The sequence below is a fragment of the Aquarana catesbeiana genome, linkage group LG06 (assembly GCF_042186555.1).
Source record: "Aquarana catesbeiana isolate 2022-GZ linkage group LG06, ASM4218655v1, whole genome shotgun sequence".
Taxonomy (NCBI): domain Eukaryota; kingdom Metazoa; phylum Chordata; class Amphibia; order Anura; family Ranidae; genus Aquarana; species Aquarana catesbeiana.
The window spans coordinates 386,255,162-386,279,417 of NC_133329.1; the positions used below are offsets into that span (position 1 = coordinate 386,255,162).

General features: G+C 43.9%; 1 protein-coding gene across 3 annotated transcripts in view; it reads right to left on the minus strand.

Annotated features, from left to right (window-relative positions):
• The window catches only part of ZRANB3 (zinc finger RANBP2-type containing 3), a 471,114-nt gene extending 448,599 nt beyond the window's left edge, over nucleotides 1–22,515 (minus strand). The window contains exon 1 of one of the 3 annotated variants that reach the window (XM_073634288.1): nucleotides 22,357–22,513. The gene's annotated coding sequence lies outside the window, so the exon portion shown is untranslated. Of the gene's footprint in view, nucleotides 1–22,356 lie in introns of all 3 variants that reach the window. The other 2 variants (XM_073634289.1, XM_073634290.1) reach the window with 2 other exon arrangements.
• Between the last annotated feature and the right edge of the window lie 1,741 nt (nucleotides 22,516–24,256).

The window sequence follows — 24,256 nt, forward strand, 5'->3', positions numbered from 1 at the left end:
TGCGCCAATAGGGCCAGCAGGCGACCATTTTTGTCACCCTGTTCAAAAGTTCTTTGTCTGCCCCTATGAGTTTCAAGTCGTGTAACCTCTGTCAAGTGAAGATTCAGTTCTCTCTGAGCTGCCATAAGTGAGTCAAAATGAGATGGTGTGGGGTCCGAGCTATAAGTAGAGGTATGATTTGTCACCGACTGTTGCAGTAGTTGGGTCTCCTTTAATTGTTTCTTTTTAATATGGGCAATAGATGAGATGTATTGTCCCCTCGTATATGCTTTAAACGCATCCCAAGTGATTTCAGGGGAGGAGGACCCAGTGTTCCGCTCCCAGAAATCAGCTAACAGGGGGGGTATACTCTCAGCTAGGTCCGGATGTGTGACCCAATGAGCCCCCAGTCTCCACAGTGCCGCACTCCGGGATGCAGGAGAGCGAAGCGTCACCACCAATGGGCTGTGATCAGACAGTCCACTTGGCAAATAAGATGCCTCAAGCACATCCGCCAACAATGGGGGATTAGAAAAGGCCAGGTCTATACGTGATGCAGTTTTGTGGGATGCTGAGAAACACGAATAGGCTCTGGTTGTAGGGTGCTTCCACCTCCAAATCTCTTCTAGGGCTACTGCCTGAGCCCAACCAGAGAGATCTGTGCAATGATGCTTTGGTGGGGCAGGTCTATCTAGATCCGGGGACATGATAGCATTAAAGTCTCCCATAATTAAAATCTTCCCAGGGCAAAAGGGGGCAATCTTTTCCATAACCGCATATAGTATTACAGGTGAGAAAGGCGGAGGGATATACATATTGATGACAATATACCTGTGAGACCAAAGTGTAAATACAACAATAACGAATTTACCCTGTGGGTCCGTGCTCACCTCTTCAATCACACAGGGGAAGTTCTTGTGTATAAGAATCGACACCCCTCTTGCATACGTATGTGGCATGTATAGCCCTCTGTATCCACGGTTTTTTCAATGTCAGGATTTTGCTGCCCATTAGATGGGTCTCTTGAAGAAGAATGAGTTGGGGGGAGTGGGACTTTAGGTACTGGAAAAGGAGAGCTCGCTTGAATTTTGATCCAAGGCCCCTGACATTCCAGGAGAGGACCGTAAAGGAATCAGCACGGGGATTAGCCATCTACATTAAAAGGTGAGAACCAACTAGGATAAATGGGAGAGTGAACCATGAACAGCAAAATCCTTGACACAGCACACCATGTAGTAGCAGCATTTAGATTTATCCAATATTGTGCACCAAAAGAGAAAAAAAGAAAAGAAACCTTTAGAACATTTTTAAACAAACCCAAGCACAATGTGCTTTTCCTACTATGCCCCATCTCTCTTCCGAAACGAGGGAGAAGGATGGGGATAGTTTTACCCCTAAACCAAAAAACTTGTAGCTGTAGTGGCAACCTAAAACTCAGTGCACTACACTATCATGTCAGTCCAGAAACCCTTTGAACTTGACTCGTGTGGTCACGTCCTGGACCAGGGTGAGGGGGGTCGCCGTAACTGGCAAATGTCCTCGTCTGAACCTGAGCGAGGGGGATCAGGAACGGATCATCGTTTAGAAGTCAATGACAAAAGTCTGCATGGTATTTACTGGAGCTCCTCGGACAGGAGGAACTAGTTTCAGTGCCATCAGTATCAGATGTATAGTAGCAGGTGAGGATGATGACGTGGTGCCGCAGTGCAGAAAGATGCGGTAGCCGATAATGAATTGTGCTGGGAGTCAACATGGGGTAGAAGGAGGGTCATTACAGGAATTTGCAATACTTATCTGTACTCAGCAGATCGTATATTCAACACCGGTCTAATTTTCATTATGACACTAACGGGTGTCTAACCATGCCGCTGCGGCCTCAGGGGTATCGAAGAAGCGGGTGTTGTCGCCATCCGTGATCCTCAATCTGCTGGGGTATAGAAGGCCAAAACGTATTCCCTTCTCTCGGAGTCGACGTCTTACATCTGTAAAAGATTTGCGGCGCTGCTGCACCTCTTGAGAGAAATCAGGAAAGAAAGATAGCCTGGTGTTCTCATATTTGATTTCAGGCATGGTTCGGGCCGCCTCCAAGATGCGGTCTCGATCACGGTAGTTCAGCAAGCGTAACAGGAAGGGACGTGGAGGGGCCCCCGGTCTTGGAGGAAGTGGCGGAACCCTGTGAGCTCTTTCCACTACAAAAGTGGGCGACAAATCCCCCAGATTAAACAGGGTGGATAATAACTGCTCGGTGAATTCAGCTGGCTTGGAACCCTCCGCTCTCTCCGGCAGACCAAGGATGCGGATATTGTTGCGCCGGAGGCGGTTCTCGGTGTCTATGGCTCGTTCTTGGAGCGCCTTCACTTGGAGCTGTAGGGCCCTCACCTCTCTGGAATCTGACCGGACCACATCCTCCACCGTGGAGACTCTGTCCTCCACCTCAGCGATACGGGATCGGAATTTATCCATGTCTTGGCGGATTAGACTGACATCTACAGTTAGGAAGTCTATTTTGGCAGTTAGGGTTTCTTTACATGCCGTAATGGCCGCCAGGATCTCTGCTCCCGTGGGGGACTCCGCAGCCCCTGACTCCGCCACTGATTTCGCGTTCGCCGCCATTTCTGCCGCCGGCAAGCGCCTGGTCACTGACGGAGCGGTATGAGAAGCCTTTTTTTTTTAATGTGAGTAACGGGTGTTAGGAGGGCCCATCAAAACGCCGCTATTTTTAGTGGCGCATTTCGGACACTAGCGGGGCGCTTTTACCCCCCGCTAGCGGCCGAGAAAGGGTTAAAACCGCCCGCAATGCGCCGCAATAGCGGCATTTTGCCGGCGGTATCCCAGCGCTGCCCCACTGATTTCAATGGGGAGCAGCGGTGGAGGAGCGGTAAAAGAAAAGAAGCTGCTGGCAGGACTTTTTTTCCCGTCCTGCCAGCGCAGCGCTCCGGTGTGAAAGCCCTCAGGCTTTCACACTGGAGACAATGCTGCAGCTGTTTGAGGGCAGATTGCAGGCGCTATTTTTAACGCTATAGCGCCTGCAAAACGCCCTCGGTGTGAAAGGGGTCTAACTTCTTGGGAGACTTGAACGTGTTCATGACATCATATACACGACGACACTTAAGCCCCATACACACTATTAGATTTTCTGCAGATTTTTGTCTTCAGATTTACCAAAACCATATAATATATGAGGTCAAACCTTAAGAGTTTCAATTTGTATACAATCAGGCCGGCCCTTGCATTACATGGTTTTGGCAAATCTGAAGACAAAAATCTGCAGAAAATCTAATCGTGTGTATGGGGCTTTACACATTATAATCCATAAAAAAAAAAAAAAAAAACAAACACAACCTTAGAATATCAAATCATTAATGACATTTAGACCCCTTTAACACTGTGCCGCCACCGGCTTCAGCGGTAAAGCGCCGCTTTATCGTCGTTTTAGCGGTGCTATTCAGCCGCTAGCGGGGCGGTTTTAACCCCCCGCTAGCGGCTGAAAAGGGGTTAAATCTGCCCGCAAAACGACGCTGCAGCGGCATTTTGCCGGCGGTACAGCATCACTGCCCCATTGATTTCAATAGGGAGTAGCGGTGGAGCAGCGGTGAGTTCACCGCTCCAAAGAAGCTGCTGGCAGGACTTTTTCTTCCAGCGCACCACTCCAGTGTGAAAGCCCCAAGGCTTTCACACTGGAGTGAATGGAGCAGCTGTTTTAGGGTGGTTTGCAGGCGCTTTTTTTAACGCTATAGCGCCTGCAAAACGCCCCCAGTGTGAAAGGGGTCTTAAAACGCAGACTTAGATGGGGGCCTTTTATAGAACAGGATTCACGTGTTTCTAATGGATTTGTACAAGAATACACATATACACACATATACATACACACACACACACGCAAATACAGTTGCAATAAAAAGTATGTGAACCCTTTTAGAATGATATGGATTTCTGCACAAATTGGTCATAAAATGTGATCTGATCTTCATCTAAGTCACAACAATAGACAATCACAGTCTGCTTAAACTAATAACATACAAAGAATTAAATGTTACCATGTTTTTATTGAACACACCATGTAAACATTCACAGTGCAGGTGGAAAAAGTATGTGAACCCTTGGATTTAATAACTGGTTGAACCTCCTTTGGCAGCAATAACTTCAACCAAACTTTTCCTGTAGTTGCAGATCAGACGTGCACAATGGTCAGGAGTAATTCTTGACCATTCCTCTTTACAGAACTATTTGAGTTCAGCAATATTCTTGGGATGTCTAATGTGAATCGCTTTCTTGAGGTCATGCCACAGCATCTCAATCGGGTTGAGGTCAGGACTCTGACTGGGCCACTCTGGAAGGAGTATTTTCTTCTGTTTAAGCCATTCTGTTGTTGATTTACTTCTATGCTTTGGGTCGTTGTCCTGTTGCAACACCCATCTTTTGTTGAGCTTCAGCTGGTGGACAGATGGCCTTAAGTTCTCCTGCAAAATGTCTTGATAAACTTGGGAATTAATTTTTTCTTTGATGATAGCAATCCGTCCAGGCCCTGATGCAGCATATCAGCCCCAAACCATGATACCTCCACCATCATACTTCACAGTTGGGATGAGATTTTGATGTTGGTGTGCTGTGCCTCTTTTTCTCCACACATAGTGTTGTGTGTTTCTTCCAAACAACTCAACTTTGGTTTCATCTGTCCACAGAATAGTTTGCCAGTACTGCTGTGGAACATCCAGGTGCTCTTGTGCAAACTGTAAACGTGCAGCAATGTTTTTTTAGACAGCAGTGGCTTCCTCTGTGGTATCCTCCCATGAAATCCATTCGTTTAGTGTTTTTTTACGTATCGTATATTCACTAACAGGGATGTTAGCATATGCCAGAGACTTTTGTAAGTCTTTAGCTGACACTCTAGGATTCTTCTTCACCTCATTAAGCAGTCTGCGCTGTGCTCTTGCAGTCATCTTTACAGGACGCCCACTGCTAGGGAGAGTAGCAGCAGTGCTGAACTTTCTCCATTTATAGTCAATTTGTCTTACCGTGGACTGATGAACAGCAAGGCTTTTGGAGATACTTTTATAACCTTTTCCAGCTTTATGCAAGTCAACAATTCTTAATCGTCGATCTTCTGAGAGCTCTTTTGTGCGAGACATCATTCACATCAGGCAATGCTTCTCGTGAAAAGCAAACCCAGAACTGGTGTGTGTTTTTTATAGGGCAGGGCAGCTGTAACCAACACCTCCAATCTCATCTCATTGATTGGACACCTCACTCCAATTAGCTCTTGAAGATCTCATTAGTCTAGGGGTTCACATACTTTTTCCACCTGCACTGTGAATGTTTACATGGTGTGTTCAATAAAAACATGGTAACATTTAATCCTTTGTGTGTTATTAGTTTAAGCAGACTGTGATTGTCTATTGTTGTGACTTAGATGAAGATCAGATCACATTTTATGACCAATTTGTGCAGAAATCCATATCATTCCAAAAGGGTTCCCATACTTTTTATTGCAACTGTATAAAATACCTTATGTAATTGGATGGTTTCCTTTAATAATAGGTTTTAAACAGTTTTATACAATGGCATTTCTGTCTTACATTTACATAAAGGAATTCCTATAGAGAACCGAGTACAACATTGACCTGCATATGTGACAGAGGAGATCAAAAGGGATTGGGTTTGTTCATAGTACATAGGGCAGGTAATGGAAAAGCGTAGGAGGAAAAAAGCACATGAGATGTTAGCACTTTATCTTGGACTGACTGATGTACTGTCACTTTAAATTGGAGCACTTCATGATGAAAGTATTGTTTTTGATGGTTATTGCATAAGGGGATGAGGTTGATGCAAATATATATATATATATATATATATATATATATATATATATATATATATATATATATATATATATATATATATATATATTTATTTATTTATTTATTTCAGGTACTTATATAGCGCCGTCAATTTACGCAGCGCTTTACATATACATTGTACATTCACATCAGTCCCTACCCTCAAGGAGCTTACAATCTAAGGTCCCTAACTCACATTCATACATACTAGGGACAATTTAGACAGGATCCAATTAACCTACCAGCATGTCTTTGGATATATATATATATATATATATATATATATTTTTTTTTTTTTTTTTTATAGTATGATTGCACACTTAGTGCTGTATGGGGGTAAAATAGTTTTTATACACTGTATATCAGGTATATATTGGAGTGGGATAGAGAGCGCGGATTATACACATTTAGAGAGATCCCCGATGCCCTCTTTGATTTCAATCATGCTCTGGAGACATTTGTTTTCTATAGTGAAGTGGAAATTATACAGGGGCTACCGACTTCTAGCAGTTTGTGATCTCCAGTGATTAGACAACTGCAGTACAGGACAGAAATCATCACAAAGGACTTCTGACGATGATTACATTGAATCCAACAGGCATGTGAAGTAAATGCCTTTGTTTCTTAGCCCTTGTCTGATGTTAAAGCAGTAGTAAAACGACAAAAAAAAAAAAGAATCTTCTCCCTGCAAGTTAACCACTTGAGCTCCGGAAGATTTACCCCTCTCCATGGCCAGGCCATTTTTTGCGATACGGCACTGCGTTACTTTAACTGATAATTGCAACACTGTAGCCAAATAAAATCTGTCTTTTTTTTTCCACAAATAGAGCTTTCTTTTGGTGGTATTTGATCACCTCTGCCATTTTTATTTTGTGCGTTATAAACCAAAAACATTTTTTTTTACTTTCTCCTATAAAACATGCCCAATAAAAAAAAAAAAAAAATCAATCTAATTTCTTCATCAATTTAGGCCAATATGTATCCTGCTACATATTTTTGGTAAAAAAAAAAACAAAATCCCAATAAGTGTATGCTTATAAGAAAGTGCAGAGAAGGGCAACCAAACTGATAAGAGGCATGGAGGAGATCAGCTGTGAGGAAAGATTAGAGGAACTGAATTTATTCTCTCTTGAGAAGAGAAGATTAAGGAGGGATATGATCACCATGTACAAATACATAAGTGGTCCAGATAGTGAACTTGTTGAGTTATTCACTTTACGATCAACACTGAGGACAAGCGGGCACTTTTTAAGTCTGGAGGAAAAAAGATTTAATCTCCAAATACGGAAAGGTTTCTTCACAGTAAGAGCTGTGGAAATGTGGAATAGACTCCCTCCAGAGGTGTTTCTGGCCAGCTCAGTAGATTGCTTTAAAAAAGGCCTGGATACTTTCCTAAATGTACATAATATAACTGGGTACTAACATTTATAGGTAAAGTTGATCCAGGGAAAATCCGATTGCCTCTCGGGGGATCAGGAAGGAATTTTTTCCCCTGCTGTAGCAGATTGGATCACGCTCTGCTGGGATTTTTCACCTTCCTCTGCATCAACTGTGGGTGTAGGTTTGTGTATAAGGGATTGTATTATTATTTTATTTATTTATTTATTTTTTGGGGTTGAACTTGATGGACTTGAGTCTTTTTTCAACCTGACTAACCATGCAACTATACTGATTTGTGCAAACGTTAAAGCGTCCACAAACTATGGGATATTTTTATTTATTTTTTATACTAGTAATGGCGGCGATCAGTGACTTATAGCAGGACTCTCATATTGTGGTAGACAAATTGAACACCTGACACTTTTTGGGGACCAGTGACACTAATAAAGTGATCAGTGCTAAAAATATGCACTGTCACTGTACTAATGACACTGGTTGGGAAGGGGTTAACATCAGGGGCGATCAAAGGTGTAACTGTATGCCTAGGTTGTGCTTACTCACTGTGGGGGGGGGGGGGGGGGGTTTGATTAGGGGAAGGCAAAGATCTGTGTTCCTGCTTTGCAGAAACACAGGATTAATGCCTTCTCTTCTGGCAGAATGACAATCTACCTTGATTTTAGGATTTTGTCGCTAAAAATACAGCTTTGTTGGGTTAAAGAAAAACTGGCTCCTAATTTTTTTTTTTTTAGCTGGCTCCTAGATTAATAGCCCTGGTTAATACTGTACATAGTTACATTGGTTCATGCTGGACCTGTCTAACTATGGATGGCATACAGATGCTTGTAATTATTTTTTTAAATTTTACCATATTCTTAAAGCGGAGTTACTGCCGAAATATGAGTTGATATGGCCAAAATAAGATAAAAATACCCCTAGAATACTCATGCCTTGTGCAATGTAACAAAGGTATGCTGTAAACTATGCCCAGTTTTCTATCTGTTAGAGCTGCACGATTCTGGCCAAAATGAGAATCACGATTTTTTTGCTTAGAAAAAAAAAGATCACGATTCTCGCGACGTAAAATCTTTCACATTATAAAAAAAAGAAAAAAATAGGACTAACTTTACTGGTTAGTTTTTTGGGATTTTTTTATTCATTAAAGTAGTTTTTTCCCAAAAAATTGCATTTGAAAGACCGCTGCGCAAATACAGTGTGACATAAAATATTTGACATAAAATATTGCAGCAACCACCATTTTATTCTCTAGGGTCTGTACTAAAATTATATATATATATATATATATATATATATATATATATATATATATATATATATATATATATATATATATATACACACACATACATATATATATATATATATATATATATATATATATATATATATATACACACACCGTATTTATCGGCGTATAACACACACTTTTTTCACCTTAAAATCAGGGAAAAATCATGGGTGCGTGTTATAAGCCGATCCCCGCTAATTGTGAGCTATCGGCGGCGATTGCCGCCGACATTCACATAGCGAGTAGTTTTAAATATGGCGCCACGGAGTTCAGAGGGACTCGGTGGAGCCGAACAAGCGCCGCCGAAATCACAGAGCCGAGATACACATAGTCGAGTGTATTCGGCTCTTTCCGGCGCTGCTCACAGTCACGCCCAGTCCCGCCATTGGACCTGTGTTATGTCCATCATAGGGCGGGACTGGGCGGGACTGTGAGCGGCTCCGGAAAGAGCCGAATACACTCGACTATGTGTATCTCAGCGGCGTTCGTTCAGTTCCGCCGGCGCCGAGTCCCTTCGAACTCTGCGGCGCCATATTTAAAACTACATGCATGTGTATGTCGGCGGCGGTAGGCATGGACACTGGGGGCAAGGCTGCACTGACAAGGCTGCAGATGAACACTGATGAGGCTGCATTGATGGGCATTTAAATGTAAGTTTCTTTTCCTTAAACTTCCCTCCTAAAAGTTTTTTTCCTTAAAACTCTCCTAAACTTGGGGTGCGTGTTATACGCCGATAAATACGGTATATATTACGGTACTGCGTGGTGAGGAGTGAAAAATGTGAGCGGAACGCGGCTTTAATGAGATGCATATAATTCTTCAACAATTGTTACATATTCACTATAATTAGGAATGTGGTCTCATTTTATTGTTACTTTTATTTTTTTAAATCATCGTGATACATTCTTGAAAGGATGAAAGTAAAATATGTAACAAGCGTTGAAGGTAAAATTTGATGTGCGTACAGGTAAGTGTCTGTGCAACATTTTGGGGTACAGATGTTTTGCAGAAAGCATCATGTAACAAAACCCAAGCCCTTGACACCATAAGCAAAACAGAGGGGTGACAATACCTATTACCTAACTCAATTCACCGTCTCTCTTTACCTCCCTCTTCTGTATAAATTCATTCAAAAATAGCTCTGCGGAACGCGGCGCTCACGACACTTTTTTTATTCACAACATTACAAGTGAATATATTTCCGCTTGAGGAAAATAAATTGGCCTCTTGAGGGATTGTTTGGTGAAAGATGAATCTATCTTTCTCTACGTTTCCCTCCCCGAAGGAAATTCAGGGAGGAATTGGAAGATGAATTCTATAATGGACATTATAATCAAGCGCTGCTCATTATAGGTACAGAGACACGTTTAATAGCTCATAACCCCCGGAGGAATTTAATGGGGACCCGTCCTCCTGTATCATGTGCTAAAAATACTTCATTAAACCTTGCTATTGAACCTGATAGAATGAAGTCCATTTTGCAGCACGATGAAAGAGGACAGTGACTAGGAAAATGACATTTAAGTTAGTGATTGCATTAACCTCTGCCGTACTGGAGCCACCTACAACGCCGAGAGCCGCCACACGTGTGAGCCACAGGAAAAAGCCACCGGCCTGTGGTTACAGAACACCTGCGGGATGTGTGTGGTTTAATATCAATTTTAATTTATAAAATTAGCCAAATAACGGCCATGTAGTGGACACCCCAATCCTTTATTATAGATACAGATTAGACAAATTAGCATATTCCTCTACATAACAAAATAACCATCAGGGAACCATATGTCAAAGTCAGAATTCCACAAAACATTCACATATAAAGATAGATATACACACACACACATACATACACACATATATAGGACATCACCAGTAGCTTCCCCCTCTGACCAAGAGCACAGACACACACACCTGCCTTTACACGCACATGAACTTTAATGTCATCCCAGTCTTAGTCCGTAGGGTTCAATATTGAGTTGGTCCACCCTTTGCAGCTATAACAGCTTCAACTCTTCTGGGAAGGCCGTCCACAAGGTTTAGGAGTGTGTCTATGGGGATGTTTGACCATTCTTCCAGAAGCGCATTTGTGAGGTCAGGCACTGATGTTGGATGAGAAGAAGATCTGGCTCTCAGTCTCCGCTCTAATTCATCCCAAAGGTGTTCTATCGGATTGAGGTCAGGGCTCTCTGTGCAGGCCAGTCAAGTTCTTCCACCTCAAACTCGCTCATCCATGTCTTTATGGACCTTGCTTTGTGCGCTGGTGGGCAGTCATGTTGGAACAGGAAGGGGCCATCCCCAAACTGTTCCCACAAAGTTGGGAGCATGAAATTGTCCAAAATATCTTGGCACGTCGACACCTTAAGAGTTCCCTTCACTGGAACTAAGGGGCCAAGCCCAACCCCTGAAAAACATCCCCACACCATAATCCCCCCTCCACTAAATGATTTGAAGCAGTGCACGCTAACAAGCAAAAAAAAAAAAAACTTACTTGTAGGCAAAAAAATAATAAAAATTTTCTAGCAATTTAAGGCTCGATTCACATCTATGCATGTTGCTTTTGAGCGTTTCTGCAGTGCTTTTTGCTGTGCTTTCTGCGGGTTTTTTTAACCGCGTTTTTATTTTCTTTTTTTTCCCCATTTACTGTATATTGCCAGTTGCTAATAAACAGGCCGGGAAGGCAGCCACCGCTTCCTTAACAACGGATGAGTCTTCAGCTATCAGCAGGATTCCCCGCTGTCAGCCGAATGTAAAAAAAAAAAAAAAAATAATAATAAAAAAACAGCATGGGGTCCTCCCCCAGGTCCATACCAGGCCCTTTGGGCCCTTATACAACAGTTTGTGGACTCCTGATCATCACACCTATATGAGTTTGTTGGACATTCCATTCCAAAACCATGGCCATTAATAGAAGGAGAACGAGACGACCGGAGGAAGAAGACAACGACATTTTTAATAAAGGACTTGTCCATAACTGTCTGTGAGTTTATTACTTTGTGACACTTTTTTGGCGTATCGGTAGGAATGTACCCCATACTCATTCACATAGGGGGCGGGAACTGGGGGCCCCCGTGTTAAAGGGGGTTTCTGGATTCTGATAAGCCCCCCCGCCCGCAAAACCCCACAACCACCAACCAGGGTTGTGGGGGCACATGGGGACAAGGTGCTTTTGGGTGGGGTAGAGCCCCCTGCCCCAAAGCATTCCTCCCCACGTTGAGGGCATGCGGCCTGGTATGGTTCAGGAGGGTGGGAGGCTCGCTCATCCCTTCCCTTTACTGACCTGCTGGCCTGCATGCTCAGATAAGGGTCTGGTATGGATTTTTTTTTTTTTTTTGGGGGGGGGGGGGGGGAGCCCATGCCATTTTTTTTCTATTTTGGCGTGGGGGGGGTCCCCTCTAAATCAATACCAGACCCTTGGAGGGGACCCCATGCTGTTTTTTCGTGAATTTTTTTTAGCCTCTTTTTTTTTTTTACATTCACCCGCTGACAGCTGATGACTCATCTGTTAAGGACATGGCAGATGGCTTTCCGGTTCGCTGCTTAGCAACCAACTATATACAGTGAATGTAAAGGCCAAAAAATAAAAAAAATATAAAAAAACACAACACAAATCGCAAATCCTGCCACAATGACGGTAAAAAAGCGGTACTTGCCTTCTGGATGTGGGTCCATTGAAGTCTATAAAATGCAAAACGCTGCATTTAGCGGGAAAGAGTCCCCGACCCTTTCCAGAAACGCAGAGGCACAAAAATGCATTGATGTGAGAGTATTCCATAGAAAGCATTAGTGTGAATGGAGCCTTTGAGTATTGAACACTTTTAGGGCTTTTTTAGACTTGCTATTGGGGTGGGCTTTTTAGGACTCAAGTGCCACCCCCACAACACCCCCCCCCCCCCAAAGTGGTATTAAACCCTAAAGCAAAAATGTAATACAGTATATTGCAGTGTACCAATCATTAGATATGGTGGCTGCATTCATATTTTTTTTCCCCTCTGTTTTCACCCTTGTGCTCATTTCATATGGAAATTGCAAACTGAATAATTAAACCATATCCAACATGTACAACAAAAACAGCAGTACTATGGCATGCTCATATGTCAATGGAGTCAACATTTTTAGAAACAGTAATTAAACTAGATTATTGTTTTTTGAGTATATAAAACTACCAGAACTACCTTATACAACAAACAGTTTGTGGACTAGTGATCATCACACCTATATGAGTTTGTTGGACATTCCATTCCAAAACCATGGCCATTAATATGGTGCCTTCCTGGCTTTTACACAAGATTTTGGAATGTGCCTGGGAATTTTTGTCCATTCAGGTACTGATGTTGGGCAATAAGTTAGAAATCAACACTCCAATTCATCCCAAAAGTGTTAAGTAGAGTTGAGGGCAGGCTATTCAAGTTCCTCAGCATCAAACTCAAAATGTTGTCTTTTGCTACTGTTCCACCATTCATTGGCAAACTTCTCTTAGACACTCTCTCTGACCTCCCTTCCTGACCTCCCCCCAGCCTTTTTTTTTTAATTTATTTTCTGATCTCCCCACTGCATGAACCTTTTCCCCCATAACTTTTCTCTTTCTAACTTGCAGTACATATGAAATAAGTGGCACAATTGTACGTTTAGAAACACAGAAAGGTGATGGCAGAAAAAGAGTAGTCCATCGAGTCTGCCCATTTTTTCTTTACCTTGTTGTCTGACTATACTGTAGATCTAAGTTTATCCCAAGCATATTTGAAGCCATTCAGGGTCGGTTCACACATGGGCAACACGACTTTAGCGCGACTTTGTACCGCGACTTCAACGCGGCTTCAGCGCGACTTTAGCGCGACTTTAGCGCGACTTCAGCAAATTACGAGGCGACTTGAAGTCGCCTCCATGACAGGCGACTTCGCCTGTGGCCAATCACCTCTCTGGGAGGGAGGGGGGGAGGGAGGGGTTTTCTCTGCAAAGTCGCTTGACTTTACAGAGAGATCCGACTTGCAGGCGACTTACATTGAGTTGAATGGGTACAAGTCGCCTACAAGTCGGATAGAAGTAGTACAGGAGTCTTTTCTGAAGTCGGAGCGACTTCAGTAGTGTCAATTAAGACGCTCCCATTGCCTACCATGTTAACCTAAATGCAAAGCGACTTGGGGCGACTTGGGGCGACTTGAGGGCGTACAAGTCGGATCCCAAGTCGCCCCAGTGTGAACCGACCCTTACCGTTGACTGTCTCACTACCTCTCTTAGTAGTTTATTCTAATCAACTACCTTTTCAGTAAAATAATAATTTCCAAGAGTTGTTTTTAATTTTCCTCCAGTTAGTTTTAGGTCATACCCCGTGTTCTTGATTTTGGTTTCGTATTGAAAAAAGACTGTCTTCCTAAACCTGATTCACCCCCCAACATTCCAATATAATTTCCAGGGACATTTTAGTAAGGCAAAAATGATCAACACACCGCATCTTCTAGGTGTGGTCAACATGCAGGCATATTTGTTAATCACAAGCATTTCCCATATAGAGGGGGAAAAAAAAATGGAAGCATGAGGAACTTTCTAAGCTGGGCCAGATTACTGCTTAAATGCAGAGGGTTTGTTATCTTGAGCACATCAGACCCTTTGTGAGATGCTTGATATAGCAGGAACAGCATTATAGAATCTAGTTTGGGCTTCAATACTAACCCTCCTTGATCACAAGTCCTTCTTGTGGACCCAAGAGAATATATAAAATCGCTGATTTCGGAGGTTTTGGAAAGATATACTATTCCCAATTCTGGATGTGGAATATCCCTCAAGGGGTCCTGGTTTATCTCCCTACAGACCTGGCAGGCTATTACTACTAAATAATTCACGTATATGTTTACAGTACTCTATAATAAGATCTGACGCCCTGATGAAGCAGGACAGCACGTGAAATGCGTTGGCCGGATAAATAGATCCTAAGGCTAGAAAACGAATTATCTTGGATGGCTAACTTATGGACATGCTTTTTTCTTATGTATATATATATATATATATATATATATATATATATATATATATATTTATATTAGAGTTCACAAAGAGGCAAGAAAAAAAAAAAAAAACAACACTTAAAAAAAAAAAAAAGGTACAAACAAAAACAAAGTCAGCACCAGAACATCTCACACGTTGTTTGAAACAAATGGTGCCAACCAGAAAGTGCAATAACAGCAAATAAACTATGAACAAAATGCATCACAATGTCAATTATAGAGTTATTATGACTGTGTAGTCAAGTCCCCGGGCCCCTGAGGCCTAATGATGATGACCTCCAGGGTTAGGGACAGCTGACATCCTATGTAGAGTGGGTTACAAGGCATGGTGGGTGTAATGCAAGGTAGATTGATGGGCGCCAGACACTTCTTGAATGCAAAGAGGTTTATTGTCTCCTAATCAGAACTGTAGGAGAGAGGGTTGGGGCCAGGATACCCTTAAGTAGATGCAATGTTAATTGGCAGACTCCAAGACTTCTATAGGTAAACACCTGTGCAGGGAAAGGTATCTAGCCAGACAACACATCTGCATGAGTAGGAACGCCGTCACCTATAAAAACAGTCTTGTAACAGATTCTAACAAAGGTGGCAATGAACTCTTTCACTTCTTCTACAATCTCCTATTGTAGAACTTTACTCCGTTGAGCTCCCAGTCTTTCACTAGACCAAGGGTTTCAAACTATGGCCCTTCAGTTGTTCAAGAACTACAATTCCTATCATGTCTAGCCATGTCTGTGAAGAGTTTTACAATGCCTCATGGGATGTGTAGTTCCGCAACAGCTGGAGGACCGTAGTTTGAGGATCCCTGCACTAGACTAACGGATCCACTCGCCACTGGATCTTCGGAGCTCTTCCAATCTTCTCACTCAGTAGTCTTCTTCAAGCGTCACCCCTGTGCCCTTGCTGGGTCCCTAGCTTGGCACTCACAGATACTCCTTAAGCGTCACCCCACTGACCTGCTTAGTCCCTGGCTTGGCGCACAATAATGCTCTGCAAGCGTCACCTCCACTGGCTGGGTCCCTAGCTTGGCACCTGCTGAAGTTTCCCAATTCTTCACCATCCCTGGCTGGTGAGAATACTGCTCAGGTACTTGCTTCAGCTACTCACAGTGGTCTCAAGTAGCAAGGTGGATGGTCCATTGGTGGAGACAGCTTCCCTTCTACCTATGACCACAGCTGGTTCTCCAGCTGGCAGAACCGTTGCTTCTGGTTGGGCTGCAAGCCGCAATGCCAACCCTACGCTGCTCTCTTGCTTCTGGATAGGCCCTCAGACAGCCTATGCCTTAGCAGCCAGATGTCCCCGGGATAGGCCCAAGGCTTATGGCCTAGCAGCCTGGGGCATTACAACACTAATCCACCCAGACAGCTGTCCAGGTGGCACAGAACCCCGATTACCTGACTCCACCCAAATAAATAGGCTCTCCCAGCAGGCCAAGGGACCCAAGAAAATCCCTGCCCATTGGCTGAGACACCCCATCTATTCCTAATCTGTCATTGAAATGCCCTTGTCTTATCTAATGCGACCAGATACCCAGCCATCTAGTGACAGAAGAGAGAAGTGTAGCAATTCCAGAATTAGGGTGAAATCAATTGACCTCCTATTAATTAGCCAAAGCAACTATCATTTGGCAAATAAATTTGATAGCAACCCTGCCTAAACATCAGGGTGGTACATCTGTTTAGAAGCCAAGTCAAAGAACTAGTAATTCACTTGCCCCAAATCTTATGGAACACTTTTGGCTTCTTCCAAATTGCAAAGGCAAGTTTATAAAAGGGTAGGGAGTCATTAACAAGTTTCAACCAATGCGTTAAAGTAGGTGATGTTGATCCCTTCCAGGATAACAGAAGTGATTTCTTGGCATAAAAATACAGTATACATAGCAATCTCTTAGCATGGGAGGAGAGCGTTAGGTACCCAAATATACCCAACAGGTTATTCTTGGGGTTCAAAATATTCGGTAGGCCCAAGGCAGTGGAAAAGAAGGAACCTATGGTCTGTCCAAAATCTCTGAACTACTGAGTAGGACCAGAAGCAGTGTAGAAAGTCAGCAGCCTGTCCACAGCCTCGGAAAGCACTCTGGGGAGGGACGCAAGCCCATCTTATATAGTCTAATGGGAGTAAGGTGGGATTGATACAAAATATTTAACTGTATAATTTCATCCTTAGATGAGATAACGGAGGTTTTAAAGGCGTCCTCCGCCTCTATCAAAAGGTATATCCAGGGATGCCCATTTCATTTGTGCAGCCTTCGATTTTGTTATAAGGGCCAAGTAATAAGCTGAAATAAGTTTAGTGGGGTCCAGCCATCTCAACAGTTTCTCCAGAGGCAGTACTTGGATAGGTTTATCTAGGGAGCCAAATTGTGCTCGCACCGCATGGCAAAGTTGGTAATAATAGAATGTATAGTTGGGGGGGGGGGGGGCGGCGGGGGGTAAATTAAAGTCCTGTCTTAGTTGGTAGAAGGAACTACAGCCTTGCAAATCATGCAGGTGACATAAGTATTTAACCCCTTTAGAGGACCATCTCTGTGGGTTAGGGACATGCTTTTAACTCTTTTTTTTAATATTTGTGATATCTCTAATAAAATATTATGTTTTTATTTATAAATTGCTTGTTCTTGTCTATATTAGTCCCAAGGAGGTACATATAAAGTCCCATAAAGCATTTTGTACCCTTACATGCATTAATTCAGGGATAGTACCTCCAAAGGGTTAAGATTTTATAACACTCCCCCCCCCCCCCCCACACACAGTCCCAAGTCCAACATCAACTAGCAGAGCCAAGTGCCTGACAGCAATCATCTTTCTAGCTGACTATAAGGGTAACAACCTGGCAACCACTGTAAGGGGAGCACTGTTCCCACTGACCACCAATGTAAGGGGGGATTCTTTCAATGCCCCCTTCTGAACTATTTTAAAGGGTTCCACGAGACCTGGAAATTATTTCAAGGGTTCCTCCGGGGTAAAAAGGTTGAGAATGGCTGTGCTAGGCTAATGTCATACAGGCAAATCGCTCACTAGAGACAAATTGCCAGTGGAAGGATGGCTAAAGAGGCTCCTATGTGTTCCTATGGAATTGATGCTCCAGTAGCCAGATGCAGCAAGAGGTTGTTCAGTCGCAAACCCAAACTCTGCTCAATCGCACACCTCAGTGACAGCGGGAGTGATTCCACGGGGACAAACTGGCAACGTCTTAGAGCCCTCTCACACTGCTAGCGCGACCGCGTTAGCGCTAAAGTACCGCTTTAGTTTTAGCGGCACTTTACTGCTGTTATAGTGGCGCTTTTTGCCCGCTAGCGGGACGCTTTTAACCCCACTAGCGGCTGAGGAAAGGGTTAAAACCGCACGCAAAGCGCAGGCGCTTCGGCAGCGCTGCTTTTTGATTTCAATGGCAGGGGCGGTTTAGGATCGGTGTATACACCGCTCCCGCACTGCCCCAAAGACGCTGCTTGCGGGAGTTTTTTTTCGGTCCTTCAAATGCACCGCCCCAGTGTGAAAGCACTCGAGCTTTCACACTGGGGAGGCTTGAGAGGAAGTTTTCAGGCGCTTTACAGGCGCTATTTTTAGCGCTAAAATGCCTGAAAAGCGCCTTCAGTGTGAAAGGGGTCTTAGCGATCCCACCACTGATGAATTGTTGAAAACGGCAGCATTAAAGCGGAGTTCCACCCTAAAGTGGAACTTCCGCTCATCGGATTCCTCCCCCCCTCCAGTGCCACAATTGGCACCTTTCAGCGGGGAGGGGGGCGCAGATACCTGTATAATACAGGTATCTGCACCCACTTCCGGGAATAGCTAGCCGCAAATGCACGCCCCCCCATTGTGTTCAGGGAAACACACAGTTCCCACAACACAACGGGGACCAGTGAAGACTCGCGCATGCGCAGTAGGGAACCGGGCAGTGAAGCCGCAAAGCTTCACTTCCTGATTCCATGACCGAGGATGGCGGTGGGGGCATCCGAGAGACGAGCGATTGCTCGTCATCTGCTGCCGACATCGCGGGCACCCTGGACAGGTAAGTGTCCATTTATTAAAAGTCAGCAGCTGCAGTATTTGTAGCTGCTGGCTTTTAATATATTTTTTTAAGGTGGAGCTCCTCTTTAAGACATTGCGAATTACTGTATCACTTTTAAATAAAAACAATACTCAACAGAGAGGGGACAACCCGCACACCATTCCACAAAAGAAAAAACGTACAACAATTCACTCTACTCAACACAACAGTATTAAAAAGCCAAAAGGATTGTCACAGAGGACTTTTTGACAAAATCTCCTTTATTTTTAACCCAGCACACTGTAGTGAAGAACACTCCATATTGAAGTAATTACACTTCAGGTCAAAGCTGACCCTCCGACAGACAGGTGTTAAAATGCTCCTACTTGAGAAAAGGTCGGTTTTGACCCGAAATGTAGCGACTTGACTCATAATGCTGGATTTTAATAACATGTTGGATGAAACAAAGAAAATTTGTGTGGCTATATTGCAAGTCCCTTGTGCTGATTGTGAAGGGAATATACATTGGATTAGCACTGACAGGTACTGATCAGGCAGTACAGATTGGCACTGCTGAGGTACTTATATTGGGCACTGATAGGCGACACCGATTGTGCCCAGTGATGCCTACCAAGTGGCATCCCTAATGGGCACTGATTGGCATCCCTGGTGGTCCTGCACTGATAATCAATGCATCGATTATCAGCGCAGACACCCCCCCCCCCTCACCGTCAGGAGAGCAGCTGATCGGCTCTCATCTACTCGTGCCTGTCAGCACAAATAGTGGAAAAGCTGATAAACGGCACTTCCTGGTTAGCATGTGTTGAGCTTTTATTGGACACAGCCAATCACATGGTATAGAGCCTACATCAAAGGCTCTTTACCTAGATAGAAGATGCGGTTCGTCAGACTGACACACCACAGATCGTTGCGCTGCGCGTGATAGCGGCTTGCCCTGCTGGATGTCATATTACACCCAGTCAGGATAATACAACCACTTTCTGCCCATCAGTTTGCTATATGGTGGGCGGAAAGTGCTTAATAGCCCTTTAGGAGCATCTGACCAAAAATGACAGTTTTGCTGCAGAGGATGCTCATAATCTGACTTGTATCTTAGTGCAGACTTCCAGGAAAATCAGTCATCCAATCACACAAGCAGGAAAATTTGTAATAAACCACAAAACAAGCAAATCACAACGTAGGCGTAGATGTACAGATTTTCTGTGATTTTGTTTTTAATCTTGCATCGAGTCAAAAGAAACAACTAATACGGGGGAGGTGACCAGCTTGTATCTGTATAGGAATCTCACCACAGAGCAGATAGAAATAAAAAAGGTAATAAGAGTTTAAACTGCTAGAGAATAAAGACAACACAATGCTCCAGACACATTGTTACAAAGACATAGCTGTGGTCTGTCCATGTGGGCTGCACAACCCACACAAGTATACAATTCCCTAATACTGTATTCTGTACACAAGACATAAGAGTCACCAACAGTTTCCAGTATTCAGACTGGAAAAATACACAACTAAACCTTGGCTCCTGTTCATGCCCAGCCGTGACGTCTGGGACACTTTGGGGTTGATTTACTAAAATTGGAGAGTGCAAAATCTGGTGCAGCTCTGCATAGAAACCAATCAGCTTCCAGGTTTTATTGTCAAAACTTAACAAGATGAAGTTAGAAGCTGCACCGTTTTAGTAAATCAACCCCTTTATGTCCTCCTTATAAGCTTTGCCAACTTCTCCCAGCCACTGACCTGCCGTGGTCTTATACTCTATCACCATTCCTAGACCACTTTTAATTTTATTATAGCCCATCATTTTATACTATATTCCCTTTTATGCTGAAATTCTTATGCCCACTCTCTACTCTCATCTGCCATCACATGGCCAATCTCCTGACAAAGTTATCTCATAGGCCAAGTCTACAGATTTGGAAGTCTTCATACACCCCAGTAAATCTCTACAACAAAACCCATCATCAGTACTGGAAGCCATAAACACAGTTTCCTCCACTCAATGAACTGGCAGCTTGTTTACAAGCAATGTACTCCATACTGGCAGCCTGTGCCCAGACAATGCCCTCTACCTCAATACTTGCAGTCTGTGGCCCAGAAAAGTCCACTTCCAAATGATATTAGCTTGTGCCAAGGAAATGCCCTCTCCTCCTCCTATGTCTGTTTATACCCCAGAAATGCTCTTCTACCTTATCGTTTTAGCCTGTACCCTGGTAATACCCTCAACATCATACTACCAGCCTGTGCCCAAGTAATGACCCCCCATCATAATAATTATATGTGCCCAGGAAATACTGTTTCCTTCTATATAGATAGTTTGTACCCATAAAATGTTACCTCCCGGATATTATCAGTCTATACCCAGACAATGCCTTCACCCATACCAGTGGTTCCCAAACTACGGCCTGAGTGCAGCCCTTTGCATGACTTAATCCAGCACTTGGGAATTCCTCCCACAGATCTAAAGCGCTATTCCTCCCACTGACACCAACACCGGGGTGGTATTCTTCCCACTGAGACCAACACCGGGGCGGTATTCTTCCCACTGAGACCAACACCGGGGCGGTATTCTTCCCACTGAGACCAACACCGGGGCGGTATTCTTCCCACTGAGACCAACACCGGGGCGGTATTCTTCCCACTGAGACCAACACCGGGGCGGTATTCTTCCCACTGAGACCAACACCGGGGCGGTATTCTTCCCACTGAGACCAACACCGGGGCGGTATTCTTCCCACTGAGACCAACACCGGGGCGGTATTCTTCCCACTGAGACCAACACCGGGGCGGTATTCTTCCCACTGAGACCAACACCGGGGCGGTATTCTTCCCACTGACACCAACGATGGGGCACTATTCCTCCCACTGACACTAATGACGGGGCACTATTCCTCCCACTGACACAAATGCTGAGGCAGTATTCCTCCCACCGAGACCAACAATGGGGCACTATTTCTCCCAACGACACCAACGATGGGGCATTACTGCTACCACTATTACACATTATAGGGCACTATTCCTCCTTCTACTGACTACAGTCCAGCCCCCTAAAGTCTGAAAAACAGTAAACTGGCCCTTTTAAAGTTTGGAGACCCCCAACTATCAGTTTGTCCCCAAGCCATTCCCTCTCCCACACATACCTCCTTCCCTCTACACAGGTAATGCACTCTCATCCAAAAATGGATACTTATGCAATCACCTCTCTATACTATCCACTTGAAAGGGCAAAACCCTTTCCCCTATACTATACTCAGGTAATGCCCCTTCTCCTCTCTATGGTGACAGTCTATACCCAGTTAATGCCCCCTCTCCTCTCTATGGTGACAGTCTATATCCAGGCAATGCCCTCTCTCATCTATGGTGACAGTCTATACCCAGGCGATTCCCCCTCTCCTCTCTATGATACCAGTCTATATCCAGGCAATGCCCTCTCTCCTCTCTATGATGCCAGTCTATACCCAGGCAATGCCCTCTCTCCTCTCTATGGTGACAGTCTATACCCAGGTAATGCCCCCTCTCCTCTCTATGGTGACAGTCTATACCCAGGTAATGCCCTCTCTCCTCTCTATGGTGACAGTCTATACCCAGGTAATGCCCCCTCTCCTCTCTATGGTGACAGTCTATACCCAGGTAATGCCCCTTCTCCTTTCTATGGTGACAGTCTATACCCAGTTAATGCCCTCTCTCCTCTCTATGGTGACAGTCTATACCCAGGCAATGCCCCCTCTCCTCTCTATGGTCTATACCCAGGTAATGCCCCCTCTCCTCTCTATGGTGACAGTCTATACCCAGGTAATATCCCCTCTCCTCTCTATGATCTATACCCCCCCATACTCTCCTCACTCACATGATCAGTCCCGGGTCAGATGAAGACAGGAAACCGCATTCCACTCTACGTCAAAACTCCGGGAAAGTGACGTCATTCAAAGTTCGCGCCCGCAGAGCGGAAGTGACGCCTTCCGCCAATCAGCGCTCAGAGGATTCCTTGTACAACGTTACAATGTGTCGGAGAGCTGTCTGCCGGAGCTCCGCCCATCGCCACGCCTCTAGGGCTCAGTGTGTAGCGGTCTCGGAGGTGTGTGACGGGACAGAGCTCTGTATACATATATAGAGAGAGATAGAAAGAGACACTACTCCCCGGACTGTACTGTCTGCTCTCCTCTGCATGCGGGCTCAGCCTGCAGTCACTTTGGACTTTATTTTCTTGCAAATATCCTTACAGAATATTGCAAATCTTTGGGAATATATATATATATATATATATATATATGATATAATGTTAACCTCTTCAGTCCCGGAAGATTTTACCCCCTTCCTGACCAGAGCACTTTTTGCAATTCGGCACTGCGTCGCTTTAACTGACAATTGCGCGGTCGTGTGACGTTGTATCCAAACAAAACCGACGTCCTTTTTTTCCCCACAAATAGAGCTTTCTTTTGGTGGTATTTGATCACCTCTGCGGTTTTTATTTTTTGCGCTATAAACAAAAAAAGAGCGACAATTTTGAAAAAAAAAAAACATTTTTTTTTATTTTCTGCTATAAAACTTATCCAATAAAAAAAAAAAAAATTAAAAATTAAATTTCTTCATCTATTTAGGCCAATATATATTCTGCTACATATCTTTGGTAAAAAAAAATCCCAATAAGCGTATATTGAGTGGTTTGCGCAAAAGTTTTAGCGTCTACAAACTATGGGATAGATTTATTTCATTTTTTCTTTTTTTTTTTTTTTTTTTTTCTTTTTACTAGTAACGGCGGTGATCAGCGATTTTTAGCGGGACTGCGAAATTGCAGCGGACAAATCTGAGACTAACTGACACTTTTTTGGGGACCAGCGACACCAATACAGTGATCAGTGCAAAATGCACTGTCAGTGTACTAATAACACTGGCAGAAATGGCACCAGAGATGGCTCCAGGATGCAGTATGGGAAGAAGGCAAGCCGATGGAGGTAATGTAATTGCTTTACTTTGAGGGTGTCAGAAACCATTAAATCAGGCCAAGACAGAAGTACAGTTAAATCACACTTGTTTAATAATAAAAGTAAAAAAGAACAAACGTAGTCAACACATAGCCAAAGTTAAGTAACCGGAACAAATAGTCAGCCAAGCCAGAAGTCAGGGATCAGTAGTAGTGGAACAGCAAGCAGGATCTGGAGCCAGAAGAGATGTCAGCAAAGCCAGTCTTGAACAGGATCGCAGGAGATAGTTTCTGTAATGTTGACCAAGGCGAAGGCAGAGATCCTCTGGACTGGACGGCTTAAGTAGACAGGACTGACGAGCAGGATATCATCAACAGCTGAGTAACTGTGGAGAGAGATGGGAGCTGGCAATGAGCCAACAGCTGAGCGGCCAACTCAGAGAAGGAAGGGCTGAGCCCAGCCCTGACAGAGGGATGTTCTGCTGGGAAGCCTTGGGTCCTGGCATTCAAGCTCTGCTGGACACAGTAGTGTTTACTTGACACTGCGCCTGCATGTTACATGCCATTCATAATAAGCAGGCTGCAGGCTCTCATCTCCTTGTGTTTTTATTTTTATTGTTTTAATAATTGGAATTAAATAAAACTTTGCATGCTTCCCGAAACAAGCTGAGAGTAATGCATATTTGTAAAGAACATGACTGTATGGACATGGTGAGGTCATACCGCTGCTTTATAAATGGGGTCCTTTGGCTTCCTGAACTGAAGATAAAGGAAGAATGCAAGTCTGGATGCTCCGGACTACGACACAATTGATGGGTTGGGGGTG